Below are 26,423 nucleotides of genomic sequence, written 5' to 3' on the forward strand. Positions count from 1 at the left end.
GAAATAAAGAAAACTCCCATGGAATAGTGAATGGAATATTCATATATTATATGTAACATAAAGGGCTGTTAAAGGTAAAACTTTTCTAGAGCTACAGTCCACTCTAAAACTTCATTTTATAATGTGCATAGATAACAGCTGCCAGACTAATCCCATATAGCTTTATTCACAAATAAATCCCAGAGGAATCAGTTCACTTTCATAGTACATATACATAAGATTAGCAGCCTGAGATGTTTAATCTGTTTTTATATGGTGCCTGGATTCTGTCTGGGGATTAAATGCTGTACTTAAACCAGTGTAACTCTGACTTCTTTGGCTTTCACTGACTGCCCCCTCCTCAAAATGCAGCAGTCAGCAGACTATGGAAAGCTTTTACTTAGATTGACAATCACACAGTATTCATCTGCAGGTCCCTCTTAGGACTTTTACATTAAAAAAAATCAGAAATATGAAAGTCATAAATAGTGTGGTTTATGAATGCAGTCTCTGTTAATTAGAAAATCCAACTAAAATCTGCAAAGTTTTTCTTTGTTCAGCTATGCAAACACTCATATCTAAATCAATTCCACTAGCTGTAAATGCTGTTCATAGTAAAATCACTTTGACTAAACTCTCAAAATGTGATTATGACTTTACTTAAAAATGCTGTAAAATGATCCTAGAGAAATAGCTTTGGGATGGCTGCTTGTGATTCTGAATTAAACTGAATTTTAAAAAATAATAATAAAAAGGAAGAAAAAATAACTAATTTCATCTTGTTTTCCCACCAAAAATAATTTCTGTTATAGAATATTTTATGAAGAAATAACCGAAGATGTGGTAACTTAAAACTGGAGTGCTATAATTAAAAAAGACACTGTAACTCTTATTATGTAACCTTGAGAAAAATTCTATACCTTTCTGTCAGCAATGCCTGACAGAGAAGAGTATTTTTTTTCTATCTATTTCTAAATAAAAACTACTCCTTATGAGTAATTTGCTTTATCTATGGGAACTAAAATGCCAACCGTGGTAGCTATATCATTCCATTTACAATCATGATGACTTGCAAGTACTGTCAAAGAGACCAAATGAAGGGTTACAGGAATAAATTAAGGACAGACAATTGTGGGCATATTTCAATTTTTGCATTAAAAGAATCACCAAAACATTGGAATAAAGGTATCATTCTTTTTGTGCTAGACACCACACACTTTACAGACTGTGTCTCCCCCCAGAGGCACACCTTGGACAGTAAGCACTGAGTTATATGTTTTGAGAACAAAACAAAAGCAAGGAAATAAAGCTGGAGATCTAAGTAAGCACTAAAACTCAGAAACCTATTTCTCCAAACTGATGATGGTATCATCTTTGTAACTTTGTTTTTGGGATACTGTTTTGTTTTCTCTTTAAGACACGATTTCATGGAACTAGAAAACAAAACAAGGTTTGAGGATAGCAATCAATATTTTGATGTAAACTCTATAAATGAGATTGCACTGGGCAAGCCTATTCAATCAGCCATAAAAGCGGTGAGCTAACTGGCTGCAGCATTTGCTCAGCTACACAGGAGAGTCAAAGCTCACAGCTAATCCCTCAGTTAGATCATAAATCTAAGTGCAGTGAAGGAAAAGCTTCTATTGTTGTCGAATTTAAAATAGGTTGCATCCAAGCTTGCAGAAAATATTTTTTTTGTTAGAATCTAAGGTTTTCAAATTAAATTCAGGTGCAAAATATTAGGGCTGGATTTGCACATTGAGCTAAACATAGTCATTTTAATGGATACAGTGTGTCCTGACATGGGTGGGATTCAAATATTCAGCTTTTACTTTTTAATTTTTTTAAATATTCAGGGAGAAAATGGATTGTGTAAAATAATAGTGCTTAATATACTCATTGCAATGCTTAGAAATGTCTACCTACTCAAATTCTACTGATTGCACCTGGTTTTTGATAGAGGAGTCTGAACCTTTATAGTTAAATCATAAAATAAAAATAACTTTGCAGAGATATCTGTTAATTGTTAATTACTTTGATGACTTATCTTCCTCAATTATTTTATCCATCTTTCTTTTTAAAATATTGACTTTCTTTTAATCTGTGGAAGAAGATAAAGTATTGAAGAATCTCAGTATCATTGCATCCTATACTGATAGGGAATAAAAGGGAAATAGTCTTGGGAGTGGGAAGAATGAAAATTTTGTTGTTAGCAAAACACACAAAATAAAGGGTGAAATTCAATATTCCTCATTTTCAGATTACATTGTGTCTGCCCCAGAAGAAAAACCAGTTCTAAGGTATGATTTTTCATGGCCATTAGGCCCTCAATAAGATAGATCAGGCTCAATGTTCTCAATGGCTGCTCCAGATTCCTTATTGAGCATAGTAAGTTAAAGCCCCCATAGATGAAATTGCAACTCTGCAATGAGGTTGAGCATCCCTAGCAAGAATACTATTGTTCAGCAGGAACGAAAGCAGTGTACAAGTAGTACAGTAAACTTAACAAGTTTCTTGTACCAAAGGAGCATACAGAAACTCTCACATCCAAGGGTCTGTGGTGTAGTGTATAGAGATGGTGGCAGAACCGCATGGTTGACAACAGGAGCACTTTACCCTACCCAAATCATCATGGTCATGGATGAGGATGGTTTCATTCCAAACATCTTTAGTAGGGAAGGAGGGATTATAGAGGAATACGACTACAACATTGGGGAAGGAAGCCAAGATGGTGGACATGCAGCAAAGGCTCTAAAGAGCTCCTTCAAAAGTAAAAGCTTTCTTTTATTTTTATCTTAACTTTTTAACCCTTTTTAACACTGTGTTTTAACCTGCTCTTAACCCATTTTTAACTTATTTTAACCCATTTTAACCTATTTTAACCCATTTTTAACCTATTTTTAAATCTGTTTTAACCATTGTTTGACTTTTTATAATAGTCAAAGACTTTTTATAAAGGATATATACTTGAGAGGCTACCATTGTTTTACCTACATTTTAACAATTCTACAAGCCAGGATTACCAAGAATGGGGAAAAGGAGAAAGAGACAGTGTGTTCACTCGGCAGCACAGAGTTCTTCCAAGCCACTGAAGCAGCAGAAAATGGAAAATTTCACTGCAAATAGACAGCCTGCTCCAGTAAGTAACTCATCTGTATGTGACTCATTGGTATGTGAAAATGACAAATGGCATATAGAACTTTCTGTTTCTCTCACAGAAAATAGCTCCCCTCCCTGGAATTCAGCACCTACTTTTCCTGCACAGGATGGGATAGTAACAAACTTAGAAAGAGAGAATGAAACATATCTCCTTTCCAGACAACGTTTACTCACAGCATAAACTGTAAATTCAATCTATGAACTTTTATCAATTGTCACAAATAAGATTGACTGCTTGAAAGAGTCTTTTGCAAAGTTTATCAGCAGTCAACCAAACATTGCAGAAGGACCCAGGAGGATACATAATGATAGACAAGGGATGGCTAATGCAGAAATGGAAACTAGAATAGGCCCCTCTCCCACTTCTATAAAAAAGAGAGGAAAGAATATTCACAAAGAAAACAACACTCAGTCAGATAATTCTAGAGGTGAACATTATAACCTCAGTTTACAGACCAACCAGGTTATCTTGCAAATCTATGACAACAAAAGGAATAGAAGATGTTGGAGTGATAGAAAAGTTGTTAGGCAATTTCTGAGCCAGCTGCTTCGCTGCAAGTATACTCAGATTGATTTATTACATGCAGAGTGGGTGCCAGCAAGAAGGCAATGTATGCGAATTTTGTTATCCTTCAAGCAGTCCATAATTCCCTCAATGCATTTTAGAATGAAGCACTTGCTGAACTGTTTTTCAATATTTCCAATACATGTCTTCCACTGAGAGAATCTGTGCCCACTCCTGGTTCAGTCTCTCCATGAGGAAACTATTGCTTTAAATCCAAGTGGCAACAGACCTCATACTGATAAGTTTGAAGCAGGGGCAGCTGAATCAATCTTGAGAAAACAGAGAATTGATCCACAAACATAATTTCCCATAGGCACTGATTATTCTGAGAGCATGCCAGAAGAAATGTTGATAGACTTTATTGATGTATTGCCAGAACCTGAGCAAGCTAATAATAAACAGAGACTGGATGGTTTAAAAGAAGCATTGACAACAACTACTCAATCTAATGCATCAAATAACAATTATTATAACTATCCTCCAACAAGTGCCCCTATGGAGAACTTGAACTGACTATATGAAGGCCAGTGCAAGAAAAACACTTTAAACATCATGTCATGGAATGTAGCCGGGTAGTATCGATTTAGAGGCCTCTATACAAACCAATGCCCCCCTCATATGACTCTCTAAAGACATTAGAGCTAACTATGCTGGCCTCTGTCTTGCCAAGTTGGCAAATAAATTTAACTTTATATCTAATGGCTCATGGTCTGATGATTATCCTGGCAAGTTTACATTTATGGCAGGGTCCAAAACTAGCATCATTGATTACATCTTAACTTCTATGGACTTAGTACATTATATAGAAAATTTTGAAGTCCTGCCTTACCTAGAAAATTATCATCTACCTCTCTGTATATACATGAAGCTCTTTATCAGGCAGATACCCTCCAAGGACCATTTTATCCCTGCAATCTCTACAGCAGGCCTAACAAGATGTTGGGTCAAATGGACCCAACAACTTGATCAGAAGGTAAGAAGAGCCCTAATAGAGGATAATTTTCAAAAAATACGCATAGCTTTTATATCAGCCAACCCGACTCAAGACTTATTAGAACTGTATAAAACTTTAGTTTATGAGCTACAACCATTATTAGCACATGACCAAAATTTCTCAGTTAAGAGGTCCTGTACTGCCTTCAAACCATGGTTTGATAAGGATTGCGTAGAAGCCAAGAAAGCTCTTAACTTGGCATACAAGGAATACAAAAGCAAGACTGGATATGGCAATAAAGCAATTCTTAAACAGTTACTTACACTCAAAAAACAATTCAAGTATTGAATTGCATTGCATTCAAGAAGAGACAAGACACAAGGTCTTCCTGGGAACAGCTCATCGTGGCAGCAAAGCAAAAGAACTCCTCCTTATTTTAGCATCTAATAGCTTGCCACTCTGAAAGAATCTATACCCCATTAGACTGTCATACATCTCCTATAATCTGGGAACTTCATTTTAAGAGAATGTATGAAGACCCCTCTAGCGAGAGTACAAGGTCTATAATGAAGGATTTACCTGAGTGGCCTACAGTTTCAGAGTCTGAAATTAAATCCCTCATTGCCAACCCAGGATCGGGAAGGCTCCAGGAGCTGACTTCATTTCAGCCGAATTACTAAAGAATAATACGAAGTGTTGGATACCCTTCTGGCAGTGCTATTCACCTATATTGACTCCACCGGCCATGTCCCAGAGGATTGGAGCTTGGCAATTGTGGTCCCAATTTATAAAAAGGGAAAGAGAAATGACCCTGCCAATTACAGACCAATAAGTCTGCTAAATATAATCGGAAAACTCTATGCCAAACACCTTCAAGATAAATTAAAGGAGTGGCTGGATCTTGAGAACCTGATTGCTGAAGAACAAGCTGGGTTTAGAGAGGGAGGAGGCAACATAAATCAGTGCTTAGTTCTTCATCATTTGATTTAAAAATATGCATCAGATAGACCTGTATCATTATACACTACCTTTATAGGTCTTAAGTCAGCTTTTGACATGATTACAAGGATTAAGCTATGGGAGAAGCTGGAAGCTGTCTCAATTGATCACAGTCTTCTCCATCTGTTACGTGCCTTATATATCAAAACATCCCTCAAGGTGAGGTGTAATATGCAAGGGTCTCTTTCGAGGTCAGTTGAAACTCAAAAGGGGGTTAAACAGGGGTGCATTTTGGCCCCCTTGCTCTTCAATTTTTACATAAATGATATGGTAAAATGGTTAAATAATCCAAATTACAACCCTCAAAAAATAGGTGACCGAAGCATTCGCTCCCTTTTAAACACAAAGGGAGGACACTATGTTCCAGCTGCAATTAAGCTCTTTCTGGCCAAGTCGCTAGCACAGCTTCTCTACAGGACCTTGCTCGGACCCTCAGCATCGTGTTTTATACCACTGAAAAGAGTTCAATCCAATTATTCAATTATCCAATTATTCAATTATCAGAACAATTCTCCAGATGCCGTGCTGTGTCCCAAATGCACTTCTGTGCCTGGAGACAGGATTGATAAAAGACAAAGCAAGAATCTGTATAGCTTCCTTAAACATCTGGCTAAGGCTTAATTGCTTTCCGCAAGGCCTTGCTCCATTAATTTTTCAAGATAAATTCTCCTCTTCATGGATCAAGGCAGTCGAGTCCAACCTTGCCAAATTAGGCTTCTCGTCAGCCTCAATTCTCAAATTGGACTACGACCAAGCAAAACAAACCTTGCATCAAAGGGTAGAGGACATCGAGAGGCAAGCAGACTTAATTATAGCTCTGCTGTTTCTGGTTCCAGATGCTATTAGATACATGGTTACACCTGCCAGGTATCTTAGTCAGTTGGAGTCAGTAAATCACTGGAAAGCATTGCATGGTGCCATGCGATTCCATCGGCCATCCTGTATAGCAAGTATAAAAAGACTCCATTGGCAGAAAGACTCTGCTCCTGTGGCTCAGGAGAGGTGGAGACCATTGGATACATACTCCTTCAATGTTCCATCTATAAAGTTATTTGGAAAAACCATATCCTCCTCATAATTGATCGTTTGGAAAGTATTTATCTCCAGTGGTTGCTTAAGGGTGAGCAGGCAGTGATCATGGCACAAGGTGGCTAGATTCTGTGCAGCAGCATTGGGGATTCACCAGAAACATAAATAAACATTTTAGATCTTTTTAATAATCTTTTATAATCAATTTTATTACATGTTTTTATCCAGCATTAGACTATAGTCAATGTATTTTTATTGTCAGGTCAGTATGATTCAGTTTTTCTGAAGCTAGCTAGTTTTTTATACTATCTTTAAAACTAGGCAGACCTTGGTCACCCATTAATTACATCATTAATGGTATATTGCTATGTCTTCTTGTGTTGGTTCTGTTTAGTTTTGTTTTATTTGAATGTTTATGTGTTGGTCTTCGGCTGCAATTAATAAATTGATTGATTGATTGACTATAACATTGAAAAAAAGTATTCCAAAAATACGTAACAGAATACAAAAGGCAATTTAATCTGGGAGAGAAAAAGGCATGAGAAAAAGGTAATATTACCCAATTTTTTTTGGTATCAAATAAAGAGAACATAGGAAATTCTGTTAAGTTTTCAAGATTGTTACTATTTTTCTTGTAATTTTTGTGCTGTCTGTTTTCTGACCTAGCCTACCTTGAAGCCTGACAAATGTCAAATATATTGAACCTCTTTTCATGATTGTGGATTACCACACCTTGCTATAACACCTCACTGGAACACTCAGCCAGACGAATTCATGCTAAATCAGCTCCTAAGACATATTACTCCCCAAACTGCTTAACTTTGTTTAGAGGTTCTAGCAGGGGAGCGCAGCTATCATATACCCTTGAATGAAGATCAGTACTTTCCTTCTATCTTGTATATCTTCTATTTTGTGACTGATTTAACAAGTAAATCATAATTATCAGTCCTTGCCACATCCCTGGCTCCAACAAGAAACAAGCCGTTGAGTTCGCAGGTGGTTGGTTTATTCATGGAATGCTCTGGCATGTGGTATCCAAAGAAACAGCAAACAAAGTTAGTGCTCCCAACTGGCCCCACCCCCACCCACCTAGACAACATTCAGCATGCACACCTGTAAGAGCAGCCAGGCTGGGATGTGAGGAAAGCTTCATGCTGATCAGCTATTTGGTGGAACAGCCATAGAACTGATGGCCATGTAGCTGCACTCTGCAGGGTCCCCCTTCCAGCATCCAGGTAAGCTGTCAATGCCATCTCTGTTGCTGGTCCCATCTGCTACCTTTGGATGCCTCCATCTGATGGTCTTGTCCCCATCTTGTCCCTGGCTTACAGGGATTCTGTCAGTGGAATAGTCTCAGCAAACGGGAGGATTTTATGTCCACCTCTCCCACCCATGATGTGTCTGTGACAGGGTACCCCTTACACCATACCAGGTACTGCAAGTGTCCCCGGCAGATTCAGAAGTCTAGCACTTTGTGGGTGTCGTAATGGTCCCCTGCAACAGGACCTGGTGTCTGCCTGACAGACCAACTGGCTTCAGTAAACTGGCTTCAGTAAACTGGCTTCAGTAAACTGCAGTGGAATACCAGGTGCGTCTTCTCCAAAAGATGGGTAGCTGTAGCCTCACAGCAACTAGGTTAATGACCTGTACAATCCAAAATGGACCTATGAACTTTGGCCCTAGCTTTTTGCAGAGTATTTTCAGGCATGGATACACCATATCCCCCACCCAAAAGGACTTTTGAGACACCCATTTCTTATTGGCCTGAGCCTTTTAGGCCTCTGCTGCTTTTTGTAGTGCTCTGTTTACTGTCTTCCAGACCCCCTGTATGTGATCTATCCAATCCTGGGATTGGCAGGGGGAAAGGTCTCCCTGAGGGTACTCGGGAATCAGGATAAATTCCACCCCATGAACCACCTGGAAAGGGGAAAATCCAGTGCTGCTGTGGACTGCATTGTTATATGCCACCTCAGCAAATGGTAACAGGTCAATCCAGCCCATCTGTTGGTAGGATACATAACACCGCAGGTACCATTCCACCATTGTATGGCCATTCAGCTGCCCCGTTGGTGCTGGGATGGAAAGCTGAGCTGAGTCCTTGGGACAATCCAATGGAGCAGACAAACTTCCTCCAAAAGTGTGTGATAACTGCATTCCCCGGTCCGATATTATTCATTGAGAAACCCCATGCAGGCAGTACACCTGTGTGATGAACATTTTGGCCAACTTCCAAGCAGATGGCAACCCTTTGCATGGAACGAAATGGGCCTGCTTGGAAAATAGATCGACCACTGTCCATATGACTGTGCATCCATGCTCTCTGGTAGTTCCATGATGAAGTCCATGGCTATGTCCTCCCATGGCCGGGTCGGGTCTGCCACGTGTTGCAACACCCAGGTGGCCTCCCTGTATGAAGCTTTGTGGTAGCATACATGGGGCAGTCCCATCCGTATGCTCCTATGTCTGCCTTCATCTGTGGCCACCAGAATTGGCACCTCGTCAGGTGCAGAGTTTTCAGGAAACTAAAGTGACCTGTTTAACATCATGGCACTTCCATAGCCTTAATGCCTATGGGATGTAGAGCCTGTTACCCTTCCATGCCAACCTCTCCCTCTGAGTTAGGAAGGTCTGATGTCCCAGAAGCCAGGGACATGGCTGTGCAGCTCCTGGACCAGGTCATCAGCCGGTTTGCATGTGGCCACCTGAGTGGCTGACTGCTTGAAAGGAGGAATAATGGTCTGTACAACCTCCTCCCACTGGCTATTATACTGGGGCATATGTGACAGAGCATTCACCAAGAGGTTCCTCCCCTCAGCACATATTTCAGCTGACAGGGAAGTATTGTGCCCATCGAACATGTTTCGGGAATAGGTGACGCAGTGTCTGCAAAGCCTCAAGGCTTTTATGATCCATCCAGACCTCAAATGGTTCTTTGGCTCTCTCCAGGAAATGCCACCAAGTCGATAGTGCCCACCGTATGGCAAACGCCTCCTTCTCCCATATCGCTCATGCCTGTTCTGTGTCCGTCAGTTTACAGGAGGTGTATGCACATGGTTGTAGTGTTCCTTGCCTGTTCCTCTGAAGCAGAACTGCCCCAACCACGGCTTCGCTGGCATTAGCCTGGATGACAAAAGGCAGGTCAGGATTGGGATGTTGTAAGACAGACTATCTTGTGAAGAGGGCCTTCAGGGTATGGTTTACCCACTGTATGTCTCATTCAGAGCAGATTTTTTAAGGGCAGGGCCACCTTATTGAACGAGGGGATAAACTGCTGATAGAAGTTTGCAAACCCTAGGAAGCTCCGCAGCTGACGACAGGTCCATGGTGCCTGCCACTCTATCACAGCCCAGACTTTGGCAGGGTCTATCTCCACACTTTCACCTGATATACGATACCCTAGATAATCTAACTGGGTTTGGTGGAACTCATATTTGGACAGTGTTATGTACAGGTGTGCTCTCAGTAGCTTCTCCAGTACCTGCCAGATTAGGCGGATGTGTTCTATTATGTTAGTAGTGTAGATCAGGATGTCCTCCAGGTACACGAGAACTCCACAGTATAAGTGCTTATGCAACATCTTGTTAATTAACTGCATGAACACTGCAGGGGCTGCCTGCAATCTGAATGGCATCACATGGAACTGATAACTCCCTAGCAGGCAATTAAACGCTGTCTTCCACTCATCCCCTCATTTCACCCAGCCCTGTAATACGCCTTGTGTAGATCGAGTTTGGTGAACACCCTACCCTTTGCCTGATGGGCCAACAGATCCTTCATCAGTGGCAGGGGGTACATGTTTTCTATGCATATCCCATTGATGCCACACAAGCACAGAGTCCCGTCCTTCTTTTCCTTCAAGAGAATCGGAGTCACAACCTGTGACCATGCAGGTTGGATAAATCCCTGCGCTATGTTCTTATCGATGTACTGATGCAGTTCTTCCATTTCCTTAGGCATCATCATGTACATTCTGGGCTTTGGGAGTTTGGCGCCCATAGGATGTTGATTGCACAGTTGGTTGGTCGATGAGGAGGTAGCACATCACGCTCCTGCTTGCTGAATACCTCAGCAAGATCAATGTACACCAACGGGAAAGGGTATGTTCCCACCGGTCTCCCCTACCCCTTTTCTCCCTCTCCCTTGCTCTCTCTCTACTTTTCTGCGCTTATTTGTGAGGGAGTGACCGAGGACCAAAACCTATTTGTAATTCCGGTAGCCGCCGTCCCACCAGATTGTAGGACCCCACTTGTCCAACCATGCCAATCCCAATATAGCCTCAGTCATGGATGGGACCATGATAAACCAGAGAACCTCCCAGTGAGCCATCTCCAGCCATACCAGTTCTGTTACAAGGGTGACTAGAATCCCCTCAATATTATTAAACACAAGTAAGAGTCTTTATTAAGCATTACCTTTTGGCTTTGATTGGCAAAATATAATGGAAACTAATATTTTTTTTTACCACCCTTACCATGTACATAGTTTGGTGGTTGGAATCCCTGTACAATTAGATTACTCCTAAGGAAAGAATTGGTCATAGGAACATCTGCAAGATTATTTCAGGCATTTGCTGGATAAAGCCAGTTTGATATATTCTGAGTCATATTCCAGCATTATACAATATTAAGCAAGAAAAGAAAATCCAACATTATATAAACCCATAGTAAAGGGATGGGTACAGGAACAGTATTTTCTGGACTGATTGTAAAGAGTAGGCAGACATCACCTAGAACTATGGTCCTGAAGATAACAATGATCCAAGTCACACAAGATTTTACAAATAGCCACCAACAGTATAAATTGGAGTTGGAAACCTGTCAGGAACCAATGGGACTCCTAAAATATAGTGCTATTTTGTTAAACTCAGTGCTGATCAGCATGTGCTACTGCATTCTGTGACAGTCATTTTCTGGGTTCCATGGCCTTCACCTGGTAGAAGCCATGAGTCCAAAATAATCCCCAGGTGGTATATCAGCTGTTTAAGGAAAAGTGCAATCCTATCAAGACTTGAATGACATTTATTTCACTTCTTTTATTTATCCTTTTTATATAGTGCAAAATAATAATACTAAAGATACACCTGTTTCATACATGGATCAGGCTGCTTGTACTTCCCTCAAGCAGCAAAAATAAATTATCTTTTCTTCCTGTGGTGAAATATAATTCATTTATATTGTGATAAATCAGCTGTTTGCCAGTTTCTTTTTAAAGACACATAAATTATTAATTTAGCCAGACACAAACAAACTGTGAGCTGGAGTGTTAAAAGTATCACAACAGTAGGAGGTCAAAGCAATAAGAAAGAGTAACCTTTTTATACACCTCAGTTAATAGCTTTCTATTCCTATCTGTTTCACTAGGCGAATCACTGCTGTAAGCTGGCTAAAACTTTTGGGGGAGGCAGGTCCTACAGCTTTCCATATCCTGCAGTAAGTCCAGGAGATAAAAATTTGAGGATTCATTCATTAAGCCCTTTCCTCCAAGGGATATAAGCAATTTTTATAATCTCCCAGGGGAGTTCAGTGATGATATTTTGTCAAACTGTGATAAGGGAAGGTTAAACTCCTTTTCTCTTCAGACCCTATTCATTTATAGCACACAGCAATTGCTAAAGGGTTATTACTCAGACTTGGAAGAAATAAGGCTGAAGGGATATCCATCATTTTGAGACCAAGAGCTTGTGTGGTTTGTGTGTGTGTGTGTGTGTGTGTGTGTTTAGTACAAGGAAAAGCCACAAGCAGGAGTTTGTTGTTAGTTGCCAAAGAAGGGTCCATAATCATAGCAAAAATTACTTTTGGATGTTAAGAAAATAAAATATTAAATAACTTATGTACACAATAATGTTATATATGTTTACATGTACAATTAGTATGCATAGGATTATTAGTCTCAGAAACAGAAGGTATTGTTGTTGGAGAAAAACGCTATATAAAAATAGTTGTGGGAGAAAAACACTCTATCAATTCCTATATTCTAATGTAAATTAGAATTCTAATATTTGGTAGTTTCAAGAATCATTAAAGATTTAAGTTGACCATTTTCCTTGAAATCAAGGAAAATAACATAATTACATAATATTAAAACTAATCTGTTATTTTAGTCACATTTTATGTGGCAAATAGTAGCTATTTTTATGTAGTTAGATTGGTATAATGCTGAATAGAACTAAATTACCAATAGAGTTTTAGAAATGATAATAAATCATTATATGCAGTTAGACTCAGATAAAATCAGTGGTCTTAAAGAACCCATGATTAATTTATCAGGGTATCACAACAGTAATTTAATTATGGAAAATTCTTAGAAAGCAATTGAGTATGTGAAGCAAACATCATGGAAGAACCATATCAGAAAGCACCATGTCCATTTAGCTTTTTAATAACTTGTATATAAACTTTAATATTTTATAGTTTGTACTTTTTTTATATCTCTTTTCTTCTTTCTCTTTTCTTTTTTTTATTATCTCTTTTTCTTTCAAGTACTTTTTCTTTTTAATACTTATGCTTTTTTCTTACATATATTTTATTGTTAATTACTTTATAAGTTGTTTATGTAAGGTATTTAGATATATTTATGATTTATAATTTTTCAATTTTTTTAAGATTCTTAAAATTTTTAATTAAGCCTATATTCAGCTCTGGGAAGGTCGGGGGGGATGGAGAGGGAGGGTTGGGGTGGGTGGGTTAGGGTTGTTTTTTTGTTTTTTGCTTTTTGTAAAAATATTTAAAAATTTTCAATAAAAAAAAAAGAAAGCACCATGTCAGCACAGGATTTCAGAAAATAAAATACTAATTGAGATACATTTTCTAAAACACTTCTGCATTTTGCATTGTACCTGAAGTAAGGACAGTGACTGTAGAAAGAGGAACAAGTAATTAAACTAGGGATAGTTACATGTTACAATTGAATTTGCAAAAGGCTTGAAAAAGCCAGTCTTTATAAAACTTTATTTAGCAAACAATTCATTAGGACTAGCAAATCTGGGCTTTAAAATTACATATGGGTGGCAGCAAAGAGATCCAGGAAACTCTAGAAGTGGCAGTCTTGATTCATGCAATTTAGACTAGCAACATGAGATAAAAGCTTTGATTTAGAATGCTTCCACAGCTTCATCAAGTTTTTCCTCAAGATGTTATTAGCTTTATTCACAAATTTTAAATATAACATCCTAGTTGTTCTAATATAGGTTGACTTATTACCACCTGCAGCTTATTATACTAAGCATTTACAAAGAAAAGTTTAACACCATATGTTTGAGCCAAATGAAGTTGTCTTCTGAGATTAAAGCATACAGTACAATTGAAACATAAAATGATATCACCTGTCTTTGAAAAGCAGTAATTCTCTGCCAATGTACACATGCAAGTTATTCTTCCTATTATAATTGTACTATTTGATGCTTATTATGCTTTTGGAACAAGATACTCTATTTGAATTACATAAAATATTAGGAACCCCACTTTTTAACTTCAGGAATAATTTGAAGCTCTTTCAGTTAAAATTGTATCTGATTTCAAAATTATTAACACTATTATTAGCAATTCATCTCAAAAAGAGGCAGGTCATATGTAGACTCAATTATTTGGGATGGAGTGAGTTTGGCACATTGTGAGATGTCATGTTACTTTGGCATTACACTGGACTGAACACTAACCTTTAAAAGACATTGTTGAAATTTAAAGCAAAAGATCTCCACCTGTAATAATCTCTTCAGAAAGCTATCTGGAACTGCTGTCCACCCCATTACTCTACAAATGGTTGTCCTCAGTGGTAGAATACACCTGGCCTGTTTGGGCTGGTTTGTGTACACAGGTGGATAGGGTGCTTAGTGATACATGCCACATTGTTACTAGATGTCTGCATCCTATCCCACTTGTCAAACTATATATTTGGACAAAAATAGTCCACCAAGCATTATCCTGGCCTTTTTGTAGGTAGAAGACACAGAGCACCTTCTCCAGGCAAGCAGACTTCAGCACCTAACAGCTAACAACATTGCTAATACTACTGCAAACAGCTATTTCCCATGATCAGCCAGCCAGCTCTGTCTGCAATGACTTCTCTTTCTCCCAGGCCATTTCCAATGATCCCAAACAAGTCTAGGCTTCTGCTTCCTTCTCCAGGCTCATAACTTACTACTTGTTCTAGATTATCTGTTAATTTTAGTGTCTGCTATTACTGCTACTAATACTCATAATAGCTACTATCAGTTCCAGTAGCAGCAGAAAACATTAACTCTTTCCACAGTCATCATATTTGTCTTGTTGAAAGAAAAATCTTCATCAGGATCCAGTTCAAGCTGGGAATAAAAAAAGGAGACTGCTTTAGAAAGAAGGTTGTGGTTTATTGGAGAGGAGAGCTAGACAGAAAGATGGCTCTGGGAAAGCTGACTTCATGTAGCTGGGAGAGTGGGTTTTTATACCTTCTTGAGCTTTTGTTTGGAGTTCTTCCTGTTTGAGGCTTTGTATTTCTTAAGTCATGTACTTTGACTTGACTCTGAGCATGCCCTTTTGGTATTGGTGGGTTAATCCTATTATGTTTCCTGTCCATAAAATTTGGTGGGGGTATGTAGATTTTAGGGGTCTTTGTCTTCCTAATTTCTTCAGTTTCTAGCTGGAAGGCTCAAACCTTTCTGAAAGGATTATTGAATTTGCATTTCTAAAAGCTGGCCTCTGTTGAGTTTTCTGCTTGGGGGAGAGGGGCTGGGGCAGGTTTCTGTCATTTTTTAAAAAGATCTTCTCCATTATTCCTTTGGGGAAATATATTCTGCCTTTTTAATATTCCCCAAAGTATTTCTTTCTCTGGATTCTTCCCACAGTCTATTAACACACACAAGACACTAAAGACTATGGAGAGGAGAGGAAAGGAGAGGAGAGGAGATAATGACAGAATGACAGGGAGGGAAAGAAAGAGGAAGGAACTTTCCAATACTCCTTGCCTGTTGCCCACAAAAAAAAATAAATGGGAGTTTTTCTTTATAAGTTATATTACAAAGAAGCATAATCAAAACTCACAACAGTGATGAAATGAAAATATTCTAAGTGAAAAAAATCATAAAAATAAGAGAAAAGAGACATTGAGTGAAGAATTAGAAGTACACTTAAACATTTAAGATAATTCAATAGGGGGACATTCTGGAGTAAATATTTAATTTCTTGGTTTTCTCTTGTTCCTGAATTTGGTGTTTATCTGATAATTAAATGCTTGTCCTATTTGTGAAGAACTATATGCAACATTTCTAGTATGTTGTTTTATAGATAGCAACTGCTACCTTTGTGGGGGGACAGTTAATGCTTGCTACAATGCATTTGTATTGCTTGATAACCTATTTTAGCCTACTTAGATGGACAGCAACAATATGGAACATAATGAGCATTTTATGAAGAGGACACTTACACTTTTGTCAGCAATTATCTAACTGGACTTTGGGAGTCCATTTCTGGCAATTTTTGGAACTTAAATTCCCAAACCCAAAATGGAAGAATTTCATAAAACTTAATAATAATTCTGAATTAGTCTAAAGAACTATCTCATGTAGCTTTCTATTCTCTAAGTATTTAATTGAACATTTAGGAGAATCCTATAAGAAGGATATGTAAGCACCAGTGCTTTTTTTCTAAAAAAAAAAAAAAAATGGTGCCGGAACTCACACACGTCATATAACCCGCCTTGCCTACTCTATAAGGTTCCATCCCAAAAAGGTGCCGGAACTCTGTTCTGGGCGTTCTATGAGAAAAAAAGCCTTGGTAAACACTCTACAACTTGTTTCTTTAAGACAAGTGTTTCTAAACATAATATTTTAGTGATACCAGATATAATATCACATTTACAGCAGCTAATATGGAGAAATTATACAACCAGTATACTATATGCAGCAGAACCCATGCAAATTCGCAGTTATCTCTACATTTTCTGATTAGGGTTTTTTCATTTTCTTTTTCATTTTTTTAAACACAATAATAATAACAAATGTAAAATACATGTGTCACTATTTTTAGCTGTTATGTTATTGAGTAAGATACCATACACTTTATAGCTGCTGTGGACATTTCAATACACCACTAAATTTAAAAGGGAAATGTAAACTTAATACAAAATAAAAAGGAGAATCCAAACTGAAGACCTCAAGTCTGGCTGTATTTTTTTTATTTAAAAAGTTTTATTAAAAATTACAAAATATTGTAATATCTTTCATGAACATCTTGCAAAATCTTAAACTTCACCCTTGGCTGTATTTTTAAACAGTGAAACTATGTAATATAATAATAATATTATGTAGCATACATGAGTTTAAGGAATGTTCTTGCAATTTTGAGGCACTTAGAAGCAAACTGCCTTTTTCAAATAGTTATCTGATGTCTTATCATAAGTATAGAACTTAACTAATATCCAAATATAAACTGAGAACAGCATTTTACATATGTTTGTTTGCCCTGCAATGTGTAAATTAATGCATAGCTCTTATTCAAGCAGAAGTCCTCAAATTTTCGTGGTGTTCCCATGATACAATATTTTTTTCATAAGCAGCTTTCACAAAATACACTGAATCATACCCATATTGGGTAGCATGTTGTCCACTTTGTCAGTGAAGACCTGGACACCATTAGTCACATTAAAACTAAGTGTGTGTTTCCAAAGATGACTGGTCAGGCCAATTCAAGCACAGAATGTGCTGGCATATCTTGGGCAAATGTATAGATACTGCAATTATTACACTGGTAATTCCAGACTTGCACAGCTCATGCTTATGTCGTGTTATCATGGTGTACCTTATTTATGGGCAATGCCCATAAGGCAAATTTATGCCAGCATTTCCTTATGGCAAGCAACTTCAAGAGGTATTTCATGTATTTTTATAATGTTTCTTCTGTTCTTCCTGATTTGTTTTCCAGCAGAGTCTCCCCAAAGGGAGTTGCTTGGTATGTATTTGTCAGGCATAAGATGACATGACCTGCCCACCAGATCTGTGCTCTCATCAGCAGTCTGTAGACTGATAGTAGACTTACTGTAGATAATGTCTGATACTTTATATAGCCATCTTATGTTTAAGGTTATGTAAACACATATTATGTGGAAATGTTGAGCTACAATTCACAGGCATAGGTAAGAATAGTGATTGCCACAGCTCAGTAGACTTTCAATTTTTTTGCTGCAATAATTCCTTGATGTTTCCACACGGTGGGCACAATCTACTGATAGCAGGATTTGCCTTTGCTATTTTGCAGTTAATTTATTATCAATGGTCTAAACTTGGGAGACAGTGTGTCTAGGTAACTGAACTGGTTAATTTCTACCTTTTGATTGTGAATGTGGGTTCTGTATTTAGTACAATGACTTCATCTTTTGAATACTGATGGAGTCCAAAGTTGTCACAAGCTATAAATAGTTTATTCATACTGACTTGCATCTCTGGCTTTAAGCTGGTATTCAGGGCACAGTCATTGGCAAAGAAAAAGTCTCACAGAACAATTTCCTTCACTTGATAATAGCTTGATTATTGAGCTTTCCATCTACTCTGCATTGGAGGGTGATTCCAGCATCACTGTCCCGAAACACATCATTCAGCATGGCAGTAAACAATATGCTGAATAGTGTGGGTACAAGCACACAGACCTGTTTAGCACTTTGGTGACTAAGAATCTCTTATAAGATTCTTCAACATCTAGTGTACTGACGATCATGATATCATGGAATTGGCATATTATTTAAATCAGGGCTTTTCAACCAGTGATATAGGTACCACCTGTGGTACATTGGCAACTGGCAGAAAAGTGATAGTGGGGGAGGGGAATGAGCTGAACCGATGGCAGCACCGCACAACCCTGAGCGAGAGATGGCTGGAGCTGCAGGGCTGTCAGGGCTCAGTGGAATTGCCAGGATCAGTGCTTCTTCGGGACTGTCAGGCCTGAGAGGAAGCACCAGGATCAGCGCCAGGCTCCAGCTGAACCTTGGTGCTAATCCTGGCACTTCTGATGAGCCCAGAAGAAGCACCGATCAGCTGGAATGTTGCAGCATCTTCAGGGTCTTCTGATTTACATTCAGATGCTTGGCAACTGATTTATATTTATGACGGTCACGGTGTCCCAGGGCCAAAACCTGCTGCAACCACCCAGCACATGGGGGGAATAAAAAACAAACACACCCCACCACTTCCAATCCTCAACAGAAATGCTCACAACAATGAAAACCTCAGACAGGAGGAAGAGCGCTGCCAGGTGGGCAGGCAGGTGTCTTGCTCGGCTGTGGCTTGGGGAGCACTTTTTTCAGTGCCATTGTAACTTCAAACAATCACTAAACTAACTGTTGTAAGTCGAGGACTACCTGTACTTTATCACTTTTTTCTCTTTTCTTTCTTTCTTTTTTTTGGGACATCAAGTTTTTGACACCTTGCTAGGCGACTTGTGGTACTCGGATGTTGCCATATCCAAAAAGTGGTACAGTGGATGAAAAGGTTGAAAAGCCCTGATTTAAACAATTTGGTGAGTGTAGTGGAATGTAGTCTGGATTCCCAGAATGGAAGGAATGCATTCCAGAGGAGCAAAGAATAGCAAAGTTTAGTGGGACAAACGAGGAGAGTTAAAACAGAGAATATATTTAATGGTGTAAATAGTCTGCTTTAGTTTGGTAAGATTTCTGTATATAGCAAAGGAAAAATAAAGGAAACTGCTTAGAGGAATCTCATTATGTCTTTTTTCCTTTTTCTTCTTTCTTTCTTTCTTTCTTTCTTTCTTTCTTTCTTTCTTTCTTTCTTTCTTTCTTTTTTGAGTTTGACATGATCCTCCATAGGGCTTGTTGGCTAAAAATACTGAAGGCTTTTGTGAGGTCAACAAAAGTTATACAGAGTTCATGATTCTGCTCCTGACACTTCTCTTAAAGTGGCAAAAATCATGTAAATAGCCTCACAACCTTTGCAGAAGCCACACTGTGACTCTGGCAGCAGGCCCAGCTTGCCAGCCTTTTCAGGTATACCAAACTGGAAATAAGACCGATCTTGAAAATCTGAAAATACAAACCTCCTTGAATTTCTTTTTGCAGCCTGATAACTTAGAAAAAAATATTTCTGAGTTTATTTTTCTATATGTTATGCAGCTGTGGACTCTCCTCTTTATCTGATTGTTGCCTAGGCAACATGTTTCCCTTCCCCCATCTGCCAAAGTAATTTCCACACAGTTCCAGATGAGTGATCAAATGATTTAGCACAACTCTTGGAAAAGTTTTTCCTGCAATGAAGAGCAGTGAGATTCCTTGTTGGTTTTTGCATACTTGTTAATTGTCTTTCTCTTGTAGAAATGTACAATGAATGCATCTTTAAATTCCTAAGGAATGATCCTTGTTTCCAAAAACACTGGAATAACTCAGTGAGATTCTCTATAAATATAGGATCACTGATTTTGTGTATCTCTTCAGGTTTGGCCACCCCTGGGCTTTGCTATTGGGTAGTTTCTGTGACTTTGGCCACTACCAATGAGTCATCAATAACATTGTTGATGTTGAGCTAATGAATTCTCATTATTGTTTTATTTTGTTCCATACAGTATAAACCTTGCAAACTCTAAAGCTTCCTCCTTCCGTTATGTATTCAAGATGGACAGTGATAAATATTTATATGTTACTTATATGTAAGGTTATAGGTCTATTCATATGTTGTATATAGTATGTTTAAATGTGTGTTATGTATGTGTACACTTTGAAAGCAAGCAACTAAATTTCATTTTTAATGTGTGCCATTGTGCCCACAGTAAAAAACAATAAAGTTTATCTATCTTAATATATGACAGTCAACTATGGATAGCTTTAAAGCCCATCTGTGCAAGATCTGAGCCTTTTCTGTAATAAAAGTTGAACCCTCTGTACTCAGGAAGAGGAAATTCCTGAGAGTCTAAGATCCGTAGAGCATGTTAAGGGCTTCATAGAATTGCTTCAAATAGTTTCTATTAGCATATCACTGGATTTTGTCTGCCTTGGTGTTTATCCAGGTATGTTGTATAGGTTATTCTATGAGCACTAGTAAAGGTATTTTTCTCAGCATCTGTTGATAAATCATTCTGATAGATGAAGAGGATGCCTTCTGAGAAGTGAAGCCTGTATCTCCTCATCATTCTTATTGAAATGGTCAAACTGCTTGCAAATAGAGAGCTTCAGCATCCCTGAAGCAATCTACGAAATTAGTTCATGGTTGGATATGTTACGACAACCTATGTACTGGACTGAGAAAACTAAAATTAATTTTTTGTGTAAACAAAACCACAGTATTAAATTTATTCCTGTTTTTTTTGATGGAGCTGATTTAACTCCTAACCATTTCTTATCAAACTGACTATTTGACAGGAAAAAAAATGTGCATTTTATTCTTATTTGAATCATACCAGGATATCATAAAAAGGATATAAATATTCATAATATAGATTTATTTATAACACAATTTGTCAGGAATTAGAAATGCTGCTGTAAATATATTTTTTTTTTAGAAAAAGCTAAATGGAAGACTAATCCAAAAGATTCTTTTTTAATTTTGTCTAAATTTGTTTACCACTGAAAACTGTGGGGTTCTATTTCTATCTGAAAATTATCTGCATTTGTTCACCAGATCTCAAAGATGAAAGGTTACAATGTGGCTTTTATGATGCAGATGCAATTACTACTCTATGCTCAATTCACCAAAATCATTCTTCAGATTATATGCACATGGTGATCAGTGAAAACATTGTCAACATCATGCAGCAAAAGCCAGCAAATTCTTTTTTTCATAGTCCATTTGCAAACAGAGATAATTTGACTGAACAATTTGTTCACAACAAAACAAAAAGCTAGGTCAGCTCCTAAAATCAATAAGCAAAACACTGTAACTGCTGTGAATTTTCTTGTTTACAGATATCTGTCACACATAAGAACCAATCTAAAAATCAGCTGTAGTCTAGCACTTGATCTCCATAAGAAGTCAACCTGTTCTTTTAAGGAAACTGGCAATCTCACCATGGAATGATAGAAAAGTCTTCCCAGGTTTGTGTCTTAGTTCATAATGGGCATTTCTTTCTTTCTTTCTTTCTTTCTTTCTTTCTTTCTTTCTTTCTTTCTTTCTTTCTTTCTTTCTTTCTTTCTTTCTTTCTTTTAATGGCATTTTACAACTAATATACCCACCTTGCAAAACAATTGAATAAGTAAATATTCATCATTGTCTCTATATGAAATTATGTAAAATACAGGCTTGGTACAAATTTATAAAAATAAACTGGTGGAAGATCAAAAGACAATAATCAAATTCCGACAGATGAAACTCTTCAAAGAACTTTGAGTCGTTGTTTAATTTAAAGAATCTTTATTGGAGTAGCATAGCTTCGGCACTAACATAGTTGAAACCAAAATCTGAAATCCCCTCCCCTGAACACATAGTATTAAAGCACAATTCCCTCTTCTAATTTACAGTCATAAATCACATTTTCCAATTAGTCTGAAATGCAGACTTTCCCTCCATTACTCCATCCCGCCATCTCTTATCTCAAAAGTCCTGAATTCACACACTATTGCAATATTGTTATGTCTAATTAACTCCCATCACATTCCTCCTCCTCCCCCAGTATCATCTAATTCTAAGAGTTAAGCATAAGAAAGAAAAAAGCTGCATCTCCATATATTGTCAAAGCAAAAACATCCCATGTTAACAGCACTGACACTTTCCTTATATGGTCAAAAATAAAGATAGGCTCTTCCATCTACCACTACATCCCACAAAACTGGAAATATGCAATAATCAGAATTATATCTGTAATTCAGGCACACATGAATTGAATACGGTATAATACAGAACAGCCTTCTCCAGTTAAGTGCCTTCTAGATTTTATACAGGCTGTAACCTCAAGAACTCCCAGCTAGTAAAAGCCAGTCTACTTTTTTGTCTCTGGGAACAAAATGTTCTGGTTCATACTCAGAAATAATCATTTCTCTCTTCCATATCTGAGCGGTGATTCAAAGTTATTTGTTTTATTCCTACATGCACATAGGGTTTACATATCTAGGCCATCATCAATAATCAATCAGTATTTGGTGGCAGTACAAATGATGATTGAAAATAAACTAACAAATTCATACCTGGTTAGTACATATGTTGGAGAACACTTTGAAATCTAGCTTGGGGGTAAAGTAGGAGATTGATCCTCTGCACTCTCCAGTTATCTTTGCAAAAAGCTTTTGCTCCAAAGAATGGAGGCTGTAAGGAGTGTGCATGCCACCCCCAGCCTCTGTTCTTGGTGGCAAAAGCCTTGAGGAAAGCCAGCCAAAGCCTGCAGGGGCAAGAGATTGTATCCCTACAGGCTCCAGTTGTCTTTGAGAAAATCTTTTCCCACCAGGAACGGAGGTCATTCTTGCAAAGATGACCAGAGCCTGCAAGGATGCAATTTCTCACCACAGCAGCCTTCAGCAAGAAAATGGCAAATGGACAAAAGGCCTGAAACCCTAAAGCCTTCTGTCTGTTTGCAAAGTCCTTTGGCGTGAATTTTGCTTAGGCTCCCATTTGCAGATAATGGAGCCTGAAGTAGCAGAAGTGAATTCACAGAAGGCCTAAAGCAGTGATGGCGAACCTTTTAGAGACTGAGTGCCCAAACTGCAACCTAAAACCCACTTATGCATCGTCCAGCGCTGGGTGGGTGTGGCCCATTGGGTGGGCATGGCCCATTGGATGGGCAAGGCTGCGGTGGTAATGGCAGACTGGGTGGGACTAAAAAGTTCAGTCAATCAATTCCAACTTTGCAAGATCTTTTTTTCCCCTCGAGGAGTTGAAATTGACTGATTGAACTTTTTTTTTTTTGGTTTTTTTGCACATGGCGATGGAGGCCTAAAACGAAAAGGTTTTATAAAACCCAGCTAAAGGCCTAGGACTGGGGTGACGGAGCGCGTGCCCACAGAGAGGGCTCTGAGTGCCGCCTCTGGCACCCGTGCCATAGGTTCGCCACCACTGGCCTAAAGCACCAAAGCAGGCAAAGAAACTGTGGCAGGGAGGCTGGGGAGGAGACAGTTTGCTAGGTCTTTGCAAGGTAACTGAGCCTCCATAGGCCCAGTGCCTGTGGAGATCCAGTGGGAAGGGAATAGGCAGGGTGAATATTGCAGTGTCTCTGCGTCATTCATAAGGATGAATGACTGCCGTGGTGCTGCAACATTCATAATCTTGAGACTGTGTCACATGTACTTGAAGAGATGATGCTGTAACTTTGAACGGTCACTAAGTGAACTGTTGTAACTTAAGGATTACCTGTATTTTTACAATAAGGCATCTTTTCCATTACATGAATTTACCAAAATATCCAAGCAGCCTGATTTAAATGATATATTATTCCACAGTAGGCCTATCCAATGCCTTTGCATTCCTTTGTTTATATCTGCTGCCTGCCAAATACAATTACATTTAGATCAGTACATTCAGTTTGCTATTATTTCATGGCATACTCAAGAGAAGTTTATGAAGGTTGTTTCACACATATCTGACCCAGTTATTTATGAATTATCTAATTATATGGAGTTTAATGCAATACATGAAAAAACACATTTATATGATAATGCCTATTGCACTAAAGCTTCAATTTACCTGCCTCTGTCTCCTAAAACATGTCTCAAAGTGTGTTTTATGGATTGCATACTGTAATCTGTCCCTCACCCACTGCTTTTGTCTCAAATTTGAAAGTCAAATAGTGAAAAGCCTGCCATGTAAATGCCAGTTCAGCGAGAAAGCTGCTCTCTGTACAGAATTTTACAGAAAGCAGCCTGCTGGTGCCCTCTATTGCTTTTTGCAAATAACTGAACAGGAAAAAATAAAAGGCCTTATAAACGCCGCATTTGTGTTGGAAGCTGAACAGTTGTTTACACTGCAGCAGTTTGTGTGGAAATTGTAATCCCTATTTATTCCAAGTAGTATAAAATATCATTAGGGATGATGAGAAATGTCAGTTATACACCAATGAGAGTAAAATAATGTTGCATAGAGGGCATGTTTTTGTTTCCTCTTTTCCAGAAGATTTTTGTATGCAGCAAGCATATTTTATCTCATGCTTGGCAATTTGAGCCTATAATCTGACTAATCTGATGTGAAGTCTGCTGTATTTCTTATGTTTTATCTATCTACAGTCCAGTTTTTGTTTCTATGCAATTTTCAGCCCCAATGCTTTATGGAAAATAAATCTTTGCAACATGGATAAATTCAAGCACTTTCATATAAACTAGCAACGTATCAATAGTAACACAATGTACATAAATGTTTCAGTTTTTTTGAAAAAGTAAATATTCATCAAATGTAGAATATATATATGTGTAGAATGTAGAATATATATATATATACAGAGGAATGTCGTTTCCTGGGTGTATACATACTTAAAAGATAAAAGACGATCACTAGGAAATAAAAGCAATCAAGTATTTAATAACTAAAAAAAACCCGAGCTTTCGATGGCTGTATTGCTGCCATCATCGTCAGGGTGTAAAAGCCAGAGGGTGGGGAAGGTGCTTATGAGCGCAACCGCGCCCGCATTCGGCTCATGGACCTCGTCACGGGGCCCGGTCGGTTGTATATATATATACTAGTATTGATAGATATATCTGAATCAGACTTCAAAATAATGTATATGCATAAAACAATATATGCATTTATTGTTTCTCTTTCCTGGTGTGCATGTGCCTCCTGGTGCTTCTGTTTGGTATTTTACATTTACTGACAGCATAAATAATTGGTAGAAAGGGAGAATTTTTTAAAAAAGTAAATTTACTTTAATTTCACTTAATTTGTCAACATTAATCTGTTATTGAGTTTGAAGGCAATAATTGTTTCATGCTAACCCTGAGCATAAATTCATATGTCAAAAGTTTAACCAACACAGTAAGAAGTTAAAAGAAATCTTAAACTCCATAGAGATTAGCCATTTTTTTCCCCTGCAGATTCCAATAGTAGCAGCATACAAGAGAGACCTATGACTTTTCATTTGATAAAATGCAGGTTAGAAAAACCAAGTAATGAAAAAGTATGAATGTCCAGTTAAATATAATCAAATAAAATACTTTCACAATATTATTGATCAAGGTTTTAACAAAGTCAAGAAATTAAGTTTAGAGAAATATTGTAGCTTTTTAAATATAAGTTTTGATAACTTACTATCTTTTAGATGAAATTAAGATAAGAACAGTTTATGAATACTGTTTTTTAGTATGATGACTATGACTATTTTGAGATATTTTATAGATGGATGTTACTTGTTTAAATTTAAAGAAATGTGGTTGTATTGTTAATATTTCTGTACTAAAAGAAAATTGGACGTCACTTTTATTATATTTGTTTGATGAGTTTATGTATATGTATACACACACACACATATATACTTTAACTTGATTTGTCACTCCCTTTTTCCTCTATTAATTTGTATTTCAAGGTTTGACATTGAAATTTAATAATATATAAAAATAGATTATGTTAATTCTTGACTTTCACTTGTTGAATGAAATGGGCTTACTTTAAAATAATGTGGAATATTTTACATGAATATCTTTTGGAATAAAATTGAAAGGAACAACAACACAAATAAAAGAACACAATAGTCCATAAGATGAACTGTTGCAATTTTCACTTTATTTATTTATTTAAAGCCTTCATAACTCTGCCTCAGCCCAAAAAATAGACTTTGAATGGTGTATACAGAGCAAAACAATATAAATAATTTCAATTAAAATTCAATCAGACATTATTGGTAATGAGAAACTCATACCCCCCAGCAGGTAGTTGATGGG

This window comes from Crotalus tigris, unplaced genomic scaffold, assembly GCF_016545835.1.
Source record: "Crotalus tigris isolate CLP2741 ecotype Arizona unplaced genomic scaffold, ASM1654583v1 scf7180000023726.963151, whole genome shotgun sequence".
Lineage (NCBI taxonomy): Eukaryota > Metazoa > Chordata > Lepidosauria > Squamata > Viperidae > Crotalus > Crotalus tigris.